Source organism: Pleurodeles waltl, chromosome 6, assembly GCF_031143425.1.
Source record: "Pleurodeles waltl isolate 20211129_DDA chromosome 6, aPleWal1.hap1.20221129, whole genome shotgun sequence".
NCBI classification, from domain to species: domain Eukaryota; kingdom Metazoa; phylum Chordata; class Amphibia; order Caudata; family Salamandridae; genus Pleurodeles; species Pleurodeles waltl.
In genome coordinates, this window is record NC_090445.1 from 1,385,049,375 (window position 1) to 1,385,063,152 (window position 13,778).

The window sequence follows — 13,778 nt, forward strand, 5'->3', positions numbered from 1 at the left end:
TAGTTACCTAAAAGAAGGTGGCCACATACAAAACGTTTAGGGCTTCATTTACAAGGCACAGCAACTGCCTTGCTGCTCTGCCCTGCACCACCAGGGAAGAGCAGAAATGCAGCTTTTTGCAACATACAGGATATTTCTGTCCTCTCCCTCTGCTCTGGCACACAAATTGCTGCCATGCGCCAACGCAGGCACCCTAACACTATGCTGCAATGGTGCATGCATAAAGGGGATGACTGTGTTTGTGCAGGAAGGTACAGCTTCCTGCATAAAAACAATCACAAGAGGTGTTTTCCTCTTTCTATGTGCACTGCAAAATGCAGCACACATAGAAACAGGAAAACATGGATAGAAATAAAGATATTTCTCCCAGTTGTGTCACTCTTACGCCACCCCACAAGTGGCGTAGGAATCTGACGCATTCACAGACCTGTAAATCTGGAAATGTGTCAGATTCCTTTGGGTTCTATGGGTTTTGCGTGGAACAACCCAAGCAACACTCATGGAACGCTCTTTTCAAGCAGTGTCATGCATGAAAGAGGTCCTTATGTACAAGGCCATGAAAAGCCAGACAAGGTTGCTTTGCGTGGCCTTGTAAATATGGGCTGGCACGCTGCCCCTACCGAAGCCTGAAAAATAAATGACTCCCTGCTGAAGCAGTGTGGTCATAGGGCCTCGTGAATGAGGCCCATAGTGTCCTCTGAGATGCTGCTTGGTGGCAGCTGTTTTGAAGGTACAGCAATGACCTCAGAACTGGCAACGATTTCATAATTTGAGTGTGATAGTCCGGCTGGGGTGGTGGAAGAGATGACCTCCTCTACGCTGACGGATGGCGGTCACACTGAGCCCCATAGTTTAATTCGGAGTCTAGAAAACCCAGCTCTGTCTTTTTAGCAAGGTGATGGCAAAATCTTTTACCGACCTTTACCTTACAGAAGCTTTTAGATAAAACCACTCAACACTTACATATGTGTTTGAGGCTGTTTTGCATTTGTAGGTGAGAATGGAGTGCATTTTTATACACATTTACACTTCAGATAAATAATTGACGTTTGCCAGGACTACAAGTTCCTTTTTATAATTATACTTATCCTGATTGTGAATCAATCTATTTGTGAACTGCTCTTGGCAAAAGGATCTTTAGACTCATTTGACAGCGTGTTACAATTTCCGGCACAGTGACTGAAGCACACTAGGCTGTTAGATGTTCTCCTATTTACCTTCCGACCTAGACTCCAAACGACAAAAAATGCAAATCTACTGCCCGAATCACAATGGCTCTTGAAATGTTGATAGTAAATATTCATTTTGTGAATTATAAATATCTCAGTTTGTCATGTCTAAAACCATCCGAGATGTGAGTGCCGTCGCATATTGTGCATGTAATTTGTCATCACCGGTGACCGTCAAGCGGTGTCTGACTCTGCTAGGCTGTTGGGAATAGTCTAAAAATAACTGCGGGTGCTTGAGCAAGTGGGGAGGTAGAAGTTTTTATAATGTTCCCGTGCGGTTTTTGGGGCAAGCCATTGATCTAGGCTTGCTCTCTGTTGGTCAAGATGCCCCTGGTGACATCAGTCCATTGAGCAACAATGCATATTAAAGTTAATAAGGGAGGTACTTTGATCGGAGGTTTTCTGTGTACCAGGTTTAAAGCAGTTTACATTTGGTGTGCGCGTGTTTTGCAACGTTTGTGAAGTTTAACAGAAAACTGCAATTCCACTGCAGAATGACAGAAGGCGCACACATAATGTCACCCCTTTATTCCAGCAACTAAATCATGAATTTTTCGCTGAAGGGCTGGAACAAGGACTTTCTAAAGAAAGAGTCTTAAATCCCCAGACATTTTAGAACCTGGCAAATATACCTCCTTTCTAACATGAACATTTAGACACTAGGGAGTATTGAGTTCGTACTATGATCATGGTAAAATCGATTATTGGTCAATGACTGTTGCTATTGTGTGAACATTCTGTGCCTTAGCCAATCGGACTTTTATAGCAGCCACATGGCCACGCTCGCAAGTGGATCTTTCATTGAAAAATCCTAGGATAGGTGAATGAAAGTGATCTAGACTTGCCTGTCTTCACGAAGTGTCAACGGTTTTCAATACATTGTGAACCTTTGGCCATTGCAAAGGGTGGTTCTTGAATCGAGGTTCTAATTATCTTGCATAGTCTTTTTCGCTTCTGTTTTGCCAAGCTGCAAGCATCAGATGAAATTTAGTCTTGTTGGCTCAGAGTACTACTTTGAACTTTGAATTTCCACCTGGTCCTCCTATTTTCACTTTTTTTGAGCAGGTGATTGCATCTTCTTTCTTCAATAAGGTCACCACAAAGTGCAATGGCACTGAAAAAAGTATCAACATCATCAATGAGACCGAGATCGTTGGTAATTTACAAAATCTATCTCACCTGACTCAACCTACCACCAAAGTAAAACACTGGATGCAGAGTTATAGCTAGAACTCAATCTTTCAGATTAAAAAATTCCGGACCACCCTCCCACAGCTAACACTACAACCCAGAACCATTGTACTTGTAGTAGCTCTCAATTCAAGTCCCACCTAGTGAGACATTTTATGTGTTGAATTTCCTGCTAATCTTCTCTGTACATGCAGTTAGAACAAAATGCATCAGTTATACTCATTTTTGGTATAGATCGAAGAGTCAGTTACTGTGAAGATAGCAGGATTTAACAGTGTCGAGCCATCAAATAGGATAATTTCAAAGCTACATGGCGGAGTTAGAGTTTGGCGCACGGAGTGCAAGGACATGTGGCCTAACATCAGATGCTGCTGATTTTCAAAACGAGGAACCAGGATTGAGTTCCGGCATTGGTACAACAACCTGTGATTCTGGGCAGTTCACTTTTTTCCCTATGTCTTTAAAAAACTGACCATCTGTAACGTAATCAGGTGCTCCTGTAAAGCACTCTAACATCATTGGGCCAAGTTAGTGCTTTCTAAAAAAAAATGCAAAAAAAGAAATAACGGTTCCTCTGATGCATACAAGGCAGAGTGCCATGCCTGCCAAACTGAATATCAGCCTACTTTACTTTGAGTCCAGTGGACCATCAAGAGTCTGCTGTCTCTGCTGGTGGAAATCTTACACCGATGACCCAAAGGACATAGGGCCTTTGGTGTAGGTACCTCAGACTGTCTTCTATATTTAGAGCAGATACAATTTTATCCTTTTTGGGACATTCAGGAAAACCCAAGTAGAAAAAAATAAAAAATTACCCTAACTCCTTGGAAGAAAAATCATTTGATTCAGTTAAGTCAAATTAGTTAGTAAAACACACAGCTTTATTCGATCAATTGACCATGAAAGCGACTTAAAACAAAACTAGCAAAGGTACAAGAATAAATAATCATTTTTGGTAAAATACAACATCTACATATCAATAAATTAGTTTGAAATCATTAAAACATTAAAACAATAAAAAGCTCAAATTACACATAAAGCTCTAACAAAAGATAATAACCTTAGGTTGCTTTTTGAAGATGGCAGCGTATGCGCCAGGCTGTCACTAAATACTTGCTCACTGGAAGAATTACATCAACTGAATTATTACTTTTTAACACCCGTAGAGCCAAGGAACAGATCTTAAATCCCATAGCCCTACAAGTGTTGCGTATCCATTTTGATCGCGGATTCGCATAAGCTGGACAGAAGAACATAAAGTGTTCGATGGTTTCGGAGGTACTGCCACAAGCAGGGCATATATCAGGGAGACCGATCGGCCCCCACCAGTGAATCAATGACATCAGGGGCAAAGAGCCGAAACAAAACCTTGCATATAGGCTTTTGCCGTGCAGATCCGGTATAATGTCCAAGTAGGCTTCAAACTTTGGAGTCCATTTAAGATCAATAAAAGAGTTAGTTAAACGACCATGAGATTTACAGGTTATGTTGTTATCCCTAACATAAGTCCAATAAGTTAACTTTAAAATGTTTTTATGCCATCTCTCTAATTTGTTGGGATTTTCCCAATAATCACCCAAGCCCAACAAGCGGAACCAATGGGACACATGACAGATCCAGGGGAGAGTATTGGCATTTTGGCATTTTAATAGGTCAAGTAATAGGTCAAGTAATGAGGTCTTATATATATCTAGTTCAGGGGTAGTCCATAACCTGATCCAATACAGGAGGGGTCTTAAAATAACTAAATCTGCTGCTCGACTTAACCCCAGATCCAAAAATATTGGAAGCAGGAGTGTGGAGCGTGGACACGCTATCAAGGCCCTCGCAAAGTTGTTTTCTCCCACTGAGATCTTATTACAGTTGGAGAAACCCCGTACCTCCGCTCCATACAGGGCTGCACCTTGTGCCTTGGCTATATAAATCTTTAATGCTGGGAAAACAGCTTTTGCAAAGGAACCTTGATAGAAGCGCAGTATGGATGAGGCTCTGTGTTGTAACAACCCTGCGCTTTTTGTGATCTGCTCTTCCCATGATAGTTTACTAGTTAGCCTAACTCCCAAATAGTCTATAGAGCTAACTTCCTTCAAGAGAACACCATCGATGTAAATGGAACATCTTTTACTAGGCCCTTTGGATAACACCATTAGTTTTGTTTTATTAATGTTAACCTCCAACCCGTGATCGCTACAAAATAAATTGAATCGATCAACAAGGATTTGTAACCCCATCGGTGTCTTGGAAATGAGGAGCGAATTGTCCGCGAAAAGCAGGATAGGGATTTTTTGTGTATTCAAGGAGGGATCGTCATTCTGGCATGTGGACACAGCCTTCACTACTTCATTGATAAATAGAGTGAATAATAAGGGGGCTAGCACACAACCTTGGCGGACTCCCCTTCTGATTGGGATCTGTTCTGTCAATTCGCCTTGTTTGCCCCACCTCACTTGGGCATAAGTATTTTCATGTAATCGTTTTAGCAGGAGTAATAGGTCCTCTGGAACTCCCAGTCTGCCCAGCACTTCCCACAGTTTAGCTCTTGGAACCAGATCAAAAGCAGATCGCAGGTCTATAAACACTACATATAGACATTGCTTGGCGATAAGGACATATTTCCAATACAATATAGCCAATCGAAAGACCTGGTCTACCGTGCTAATTTTAGCACGGAACCCGGCCTGTAGTTGGGAAAGAATTTGGCGCTCCTCAACCCAGCTAGTTAGCCTCTGCAGATTTTTTGGGGCAAAAATCTTTTGCAAGGCTAATTGGCGTGTAGTTGGCTGGAACATTAGCATTTCCTTTTTTGTAGATGGGTATGATTTCGGCCCCCTTCCATGTGCCCGGGATTTGTCCCCGTGCAGCTATATTATTTGAGATGGCATTGATATACCAGGACCAGATATTTGGTTCCGATCCATAAAGATCTCCAGGGAGTTTGTCCGGTCCGGGTGCTTTGCCACGTTTCAGACTGTTTATAGCCTCAAGGGTTTCTTCTACTTTAAAAATGAGATGACCCTTAGGGATACACTGGGCCCCCACTTGGACTGGCGTACTGGGGTTCCAATCCAATATCATAGGTGAGGAGTAGACTACATTGGTGTCCGTTGAGCCCTCTGGTAGGGCATAAAGAGTGGAAAAATGTTCTACCCAGCTTTCTGGCTGTATGTGGTTGCTGGGGCAACTCCTACCTCCATTTTCTCTTTTAGACAGAAGTTCCCAAAAACGCTTATCCTTCTCTCTGGAGGCATTTAATAATTCCTGCCACAAGGAATCCTCCCATCGCTTTTTTGCATTGGACTCGGTTTCTTTATATAGAGACCTAGCTTGTTTGATCTCCCCCTGGGAACCAGACATTACTACTGCTTTTAGCCCAGACTTAGCCTTTGAACACCTCTCATCGAACCATCCCTTACGTGCCCCTTTTCCTTCACATGGCTTTGACCGCCTTGCTTGGTAAAAGAATCCCCGTAGCTGAATGGCCATACTATCATGTATTTTAAGAATCGGAATGTTCCCCACAGTCTGCTCTTCATACTCGGCCAAGCTATTTAAAAAGATTTGGTATATTGCTCTGATATGATATGGGTTGGACATCACTTTTGGCCAAGTAATCTTAGTGAATTTATTATTCCAGCATGGTGGCGGGATTATTGTAACATGATTATTGTGTGTTCTCCTGAACATTTCTCCGGAAAGGGTAAGAAGCAAGGGAAAGTGATCGCTATCGCTTCTCACTACTACTTTCATATCTTCCAAGTGTGGCCACAACCTAACATCAACTAAGAAATAATCAATAGTGCTTGTGGACTTGCCCCTTTTGAACGTTGGTGCAATGTTCATATCAGATGGCGTCCTACCATTACAGGCCCTAAGGCCGTGTTTTAAACATAGTGAAGCTAATTGTATGGCCACCCAAGATTTTTTGCAGGGCCGAGTAGTAGATAGTTGCGGGATCCCCCACAGCTCATCCTCTTCGTCAGTTAGGTCACTAATAAGGGTGGAAGGTTCAAAGGTACAATTAAAATCTCCAGCTACAATTAAAATAGTCGAGGGGTGAAGGCTTTCTACAAATTCGGACAAAATGGCCAAGATATGAGACTCGGAGCTGCATGAGACCGATCGTATATAAACATTAACAATAACAATTGATAAAGTTCTTTTGAACGTAATAAACATAGCTTTTATATCTACAGAATGAATTTCCAAAAGCTTGTAGTCACACTGCAGGTTCTTTTTTACAAGTAGTAACAACCCACCTTTCGCCCGGCCCAACCCCTTCTCTGAAGGTATAGCAGGAACACTGAATGAAAGAAATCCATCTACAATAGTAGCATCCTCTACCCAAGTTTCCTGGAAGAGACAAACATCTATATCCTTAATAAAAAAGGCCCATTCACTATTATCTAATTTCTTTGCCAACCAGCAATGTTCCAAGACATGAGTTCTAATGTACATTTGCCTTTGTTTATCACCACAGTTGAGCAACCAACGTCCCCTGGGCCCAGGTCATTACTACAGATGTCAAATGTTGGTACTTTATTGTTCCCCTTTGAATGTGAGACCTTGGAACAGGCCATCGCATGAGTCACTGGTTCAGAAGTCAGTCATACAGAATCAGGCAGCGATCCAAGATCGGTAGCTACCTTACATACAACACCTCCACAGGAACTAGTTGAGCCATCTGGTCCATCCGGTCCCCTATCTGGTCCGCGATTGTGTGGGTTTAACATAAATCTTATCCCCCCCATAGTTGTTGCTCTATTCGAATGGGTGTGAGAGTCAAAATCCATTAGTTGAGTCACCATAGTCTCATCTTCAAAATGGATAGTAATTATGTCAAAATTGGTCCCTGAGATGCTGTTTCTCTCGGCCGATGTTATATCAGAACGAATGACAGAGAGGCAACTTCGTCGGGAGCGTATCCAGTGTGTGACTTTATTAATCAAAGAGGCTTGGTTCTCAACTGACCCTGGCAATAATTTTGGAACATTGATCAAATAGATTTTATTTGTTCCATAGCTTGTACACAAATCCTGTTCTTTAATAGCTGTGTTCTCAGTATTGTTACGGGAGGAATTGTTGATATAGAAGGTTTTATATGGCCTTTTAGGGGATTGTGTAGAACTGTCCCCTTAGACAGTTTCATGGGGGTCGGATCCGTTGATCCTACCTCTGGCTCTACCACTAGTTGGATTACTCGCCCAGTTCCCTTGACGATCCCTGTTTCTGGGTGCATTTTCAACCCTCCCTTTGGGCCTCAAGTTATCTTTGGTAGGGTTGCGGCGGTAATCTTCCCTCCCTTGTGGAATTGTCCCCCCTCTAACGGGGAGACAAGAATTAACCCTTGACTCAGCCCCCTTGTTTGGGGCAGAGGAGGGGAATACTTCTTTCCCCCTGGCCTCTCCACAAACCCTACAAATCCCTTCACAAGCACAGTTATTCCCATGCTGGTGCACAAGATTACTCTTCAAGAGATCTATTAATACTAGAACCAATCCCTTCACTTCATTGACTCTCTGGAGAACTTTAGCCAGATTGCCTCTGCAAGCTGCTGACTCATTACCTTCCGGATCGGACGGGGAGATCAATTGAATAACACTAGGATTAGATATTCCAACTGCAGGCTTGAACACACTCACAGGCACAGGTGGGTCCTCTGTTGCCAGCAGTGGTTCAAAGCGATTAGTACACAATAGACTTGGAAACACCTTAATCACCGAGCTCAACGGAAGGAAAGACGGAGTATTTGGTACATATGGGGAACCCCCCTGGGATACTAGGGGACTCTCTATACTAAAAATGGGTTTTGGAGTGGGGTCCCTACAATTGTGCGGAGCCCCATCCCCATCAACCTCTGTTGTTACATCTGGAGGAATCCTCTTCCCCTTCTTTTTAAATATCTCCGAGATTTTCCTATCCTTGGGGGGGCCTTTCCTTGGATTATTTATCCCCATGGTTTGTGTACCTAGCATAGACTCAACTTCTTTAACTAAGAGATCTATTTCGTCAAGTGGATTTGGCTTGTTAGATGAGCCCAAATTCAGGGATCTATTTGGGCGATTTTTCGCTATTTTTGTTCCCTTGGTTTGCGCTGGTAAATCTACAGCCTTCCTTTTCCCCATGATAAAAGAACACTCATAAAATCAATAAATACAGATACAAGAGAAAAAAGAAAAAAGATGACTCTCTTACTTGTATATTGAATATCCTGCCACTGGAGTAACTGGCCCTGCCTGCCAAGCCTCTTCCAGAAAGTAGCAGCGTCCCGCTCTTCGGCTAAATACTTGTTTAAATAGGGCCCTCCGGGTAGAAGCCACCACTAACAGAGAGGAGCTTGTAAAAGGGGCCTGTTGTTGATACAACTGTAATGATGAACAGAGCTACTCAGTTTAAACTGTGCAGTATAATCTGTGTTCTCTTGGGTGACAGCTAGGCTCTTTACTGCTGACGAAAGAGGGGGGCCCAGCCCAGCCTCCTCCGGTCTCCGACGGGCACAGGACGGGCCCGCCCTTGGCCCGGGCTTCGCCCAAGTGCCGTGACGCACGTCCCGCGAAGCGGGAGTGCTAACAGAAATTTAAAGGGCTCCTGCCCTTTGGCTGTGCTGGTGCTGGCTCCTCCTCAGCCCCCCAGGTGACGTGACGTGCGTCCCGCGAAGCGGGAGCGCTAGCAGAAATTTAAAGGGCACCTGTCCTTTGGCTGTGCTGGTGCTGGCTCCTCCTCGGCCCCCCAGGTGCCGTGACGCGCGTCCCGCGAAGCGGGAGCGCTAGCAGAAATTTAAAGGGCTTCTGCCCTTTGGCTGTGCTGGTGCTGGCTCCTCCTCGCACCCCCAGGTGCCGTGACGCGCGTCAAATTACAAGCCTGCAGTGTGATGAGTTTGAAATCACCTTAAAATGACAAAGCTCCTTCAAAAGATAAAGTGCTCAGTTTATTAAATACCTACATTTCACCACCAAACAATGCAGTTTCAGCCACCTCCTTCAGCCAACAGTCAGCTCTCACTGCCACCCCACATACCAGTTCTAGACTTGAATGCTTGAATGTCTAACCAATAACCAATCAGATTAACTTCAACATATCACCCTTCCACGGGAGCAAGAGAATATAGACAGTATTAACACGATAACAGCTTTATACAGCATAAAATATGAAAATAAGGTGACAACAAAATAGACTAAAACTCTCTAAGTATCTTATTGATGATTATTCAAAATTCTTCAACCATCCGGGTTTCTTTCCCACTTTTGTCTGGGTGTTGAACATGCGCTGGTATTTCCCATGATGAGGCAGCACTATTGTCGAAATCACAGTCAGGAGCATCATTGACCTTACCTCTGTGGCAGAGTTTTCCACTTGCTCTCACTAACAGGGACATACTCCAAACCTCCCCAGTGTCCAGTATCACCACATTCAGCTTGACCCTGCTTATCTTGTATGGGCTCATTAACCTTATAGACTCCTTCCTCACAAACCTTGGTTTCTTTAACCAAATCATGTCTCTGGCATTCCCAAGTCACCTTAAACTGGTAAAACTCCTCTGGAAAAGTATGTGCTTGGGGGTATATTTACAAGACCTTAGTGCCACCTTGTGCTACTCTAGCGCCATTTTGTTTACACTTAGGAGGCATTAAGGAGGCCTTTCCACAGCTCCATATTTGCAAAGTGGCGCAGTGCTTGCATTGCGCCACTTCGTAAACCCTTGCGCCACTCTATGACTGCGCCAGGCATAATGCAGAGAGGCCCGAAAAAAATGCAGCAGTGAAATTTACATTTCACTGTGCCATTTTTTCCATCATTTTTAACACCTAATCAGAGAAGGCTTTAAAATGACTGTTAGACTTTTCATCCTTGGCGTGGTCTCCCTTAACTTTTTGCCTCTGTTCCCCAGGTTGTTGATGTGTGCTGGACTCTGGTTTTACTGTTTTTGTTACTCTGGGCACTTTACCACTTCTAACCAGTGCTAAAGTGCAAGTGCTCTTTTACAAAATGTGTATGTAATTGGCTTATCCAGGATTGGCGTATTTGATTTACTAGTAAGTCCCTAGTAAAGAGGTGCCAGGGCCTGCAAATCAAATGCTACTAGTGGGCCTGCAGCACTGGTTGTGCCACCCACATAGGTAGGTCTGTAATCATGTCTCAGACCTGCCATGGCAGTGTCTGTGTGTGCAGTTTTAACTGTGAATTCGACTTGGCAAGTGTACCCACTTGCCAAGCCTAAACCTTCCCTTTTCTTACATGTAAGGCACTCCTAAGATAGGCCCTAGGTAGCCCCAAGGGCAGAGTGCAGTGTCTGGTTAAGATAGGAAATATAGTAATGTGTTTTTATATGTTCTGACCGTGAATTATTGCTAAATTAATTTTTTCACTGTTGCAAAGCCTGTTCCTCTCATAGGTTAAAATAGGGGCTACCTTTAAATCTGATTAAAGTGTAGATTCCCTCTGGGAGTGAATGGACATGTGGAGTTTGGAGTCTCTGAGATCACAATTTAAAAATACATCTTTTAGTAAAGTTGATTTTAAGATTGTGTGTTTGAAAATGCCACTTTAGAAAGTGGGCATTTTCTTGCTTATACCATTTCTGTGACTCTACCTGTTTGTGGTTTACCTGTTTGACAGTTGGGCTTGTTGCACCTCACACTAGACAGTGACACAAAGGGAGCTGGGGTGTAGCCTGCATATCCTGATGAGCCATCTGTGCCAGAAGGGAGGGGAGGAGTGGTCACTCACACCTGAGAGGGCTGTACCTGCCCTCACACAATGCAGTCTTCAACCCCCTGGTGAGTGTCTGGGGCCTGGCCTGGGCAAGGCAGGATTTTACATTCAAAAGAGACTTTACTTTGAAGTAGGCCTACTTCAATAGAGAAATTGGATATAAGAAGGGCACCTAAAACCACAGACTTTAGAACACTTCTGGAAACAAGGGGAACCTCTGCCTGGAGAAGAGCTGAAGAGCTGAGGAAGAAGAGCTGCCCTGCCTGTGACTGTGCTTTGTGGAGCTATCCTGTAATTGCTCCTTCTGCCAGAGTAAGAGGGCAAAGACTGGACTTTGTGTGCCTTCCATCTTGAGAAGAAATCTCCAAGGGCTTGATTTAGAATTTGCCTCCTGTTGTTTGAAGACTAAGGGACAGCAAAGACTTCTCTCTGCCAGCACCTGGACTCTCTAGAGAGACTCCTTCTCTGCCCTGTGGTGCCCATCCAGTTCCTGGGACCCAGAAAGGAGAAGCTGGCAGCCCAAGAGTGAGAAATCCACGCACAAAGTGCCGTGCGGGGAAAATATTGACACGTTTCCGATCTGCGGCTGAAGAAATGACGCGCCGCCAGCTTTGCGGCTTAAAATCGACACACGCCGGAAACGCTACCAAAGAATCGACGCACGGAGCTGGAGAAACGACGCGCAGCATCGCTGACGGAGACTCGGAGATCGAAACCCACACTGCGTGGTTTTTTAATCATCATGCGGCTGGATTTCCGACGCAAGGACTGCTGGGTGTGTAAAAACAATGCAAGTCCTGCCCGGACCCGAGAGTGCTGACCGGATTGACGCATCGCTGTCCTGCGGAGGGAAGAAATGACGCGCCCGACCCGACGACAGGAGAAACGACGCAAGGTCTCGCTCGTGAGTGAAATCGACACATCGCAAGCCTTTTTTGACGCACCCAAGGTACTTTTTCACGCTAACAGTGTTAGTGTGTGTTTTAAACTACATAAAGACTCTTTTTGCTTTTTAAATGATGACTTGTGTATGGTGGGTTTTTGTCATTTTGGTCTTGTTTTGTTTAGATAAATACTCTCTATTTTTCTAAACCTGTGTTGTGTCATTTTGCAGTGTTTTCATTAAGTTACTGTGTGTGTTGGTACAAATATTTTACACTTAGCCCTATGAAGTTAAGCCTACTGCTCTGCCAAGCTACCAAGGGGGGTAAGCAGGGGTTAGCTGAGGGTGATTCTCTTTTACTCAGACTAGAGTGAGGGTCCTTGCTTGAACAGGGGGTAACCTGACTGTCAACCAAAGACCCAATTTCTAACAATGACGCATTCATTTTAATTAATGGGCCTCCGTGTGCTTTGCAGCACTAGCATCAACATTTTTGATGCTAGTGCACTAAAGCGCCACAATAGTGTAAACATTTTTACGCTATTGTCCTAATGACTGCCATGGTGAGCCATTTTCTAAATACGGTGCAACCATGATGTCTTTAGGTGGGGCAGGGGCGATGCAAGAAAAGGGGTGCATCGGGACCAATGCTCCACTTTCTTGTAAATATGCCCCTGAGCTTATTTAAGTACATAAATGTCACCACCAACAACACAGTTTCAACCACCTTCTTTAACCTTCAGTCAGCTCTCACTGCCAACCTACATTTCTGTTCTAGAATTGAATGCCCAACAGCATAGCAACCCAATACCCAATGTGATAAACCACAAGAAACTGTTATAATAGTTATGATTATAGATAGGTAAACATGAATTACGGGGATGTGTTTCATTGAGGAGATCTGAATGACATAAAATAGCTGAAAGTGAAGCTTGAGTTGTCTATGATTAAAACAGAATCCCAAGGTGAAAAACATTCCCATAGTTCACTTTTTACTCTGCCATAATTTTATCTTGTGCATGGCCCCCAAAGTCATCCACCCCTGCTTTCAACTGCTACACAGTGGCAGAGGAGTAATGGGGAAGCCATACATAACATGGCCTCTCCTCCCTGACCCAAATCTAATAAAAAAAACTTCACTACCTGCCATTCTTTTCCATCCCCGATGCCTTCTCAGACTTCCTTCCCCCTCCCTCCCGCAGCTGTGATTTCTGCTTCAGTCAAAGTAGACAGGCAGCCCTGCACTGACGGGCTCTCAGAGAGCCCATTCAGCCTGGCCTAGAAGGCCTTTATTATAGCAACAGTGGGTAAAGTTTTGTTCTCAACTGTTGCTACGTTATAGCAGTGAGTTACCAGATGCAGAGCTAGAGTAAACAATAGAGGCTTCCTACATAACCCATGCATAACATTTAGAATTATGGATTGGTAACAGGGAATTACAGGGATGTTTTTCACAGAGGGGTTATGAATGACATTAAATAGACAATGAGAGTGAAGCTTGAGTTGTCTATGATGTTACACAGAAGCCCAAGGTAAAAACATCTCTGAAATGCACTTTTTACCTTTCTATAATATGATAGGTGTGGCTCCCAAAATCATCTGCCTCTGCTTCCAATTGCTACACAGGGTTAGAGGAGTAATAGAGCGCCATATAACATGGCCTCTCCATCTGAACCAGTGCCAGATTAAACCCTGTGGAGGCCCCTAGGCAGTCCAAATTTCAGCCCTCCCCTCGCAAATTTTCTCCTAATACACTTATAGTTAAT

At 43.9% G+C, this 13,778-nt stretch overlaps 1 protein-coding gene across 1 annotated transcript in view; it reads left to right on the forward strand.

Annotated features, from left to right (window-relative positions):
- EPHA8 (EPH receptor A8) overlaps positions 1-13,778 on the forward strand; it is a 1,152,754-nt gene that overhangs the window by 917,211 nt on the left and 221,765 nt on the right. The window lies entirely within an intron of this gene.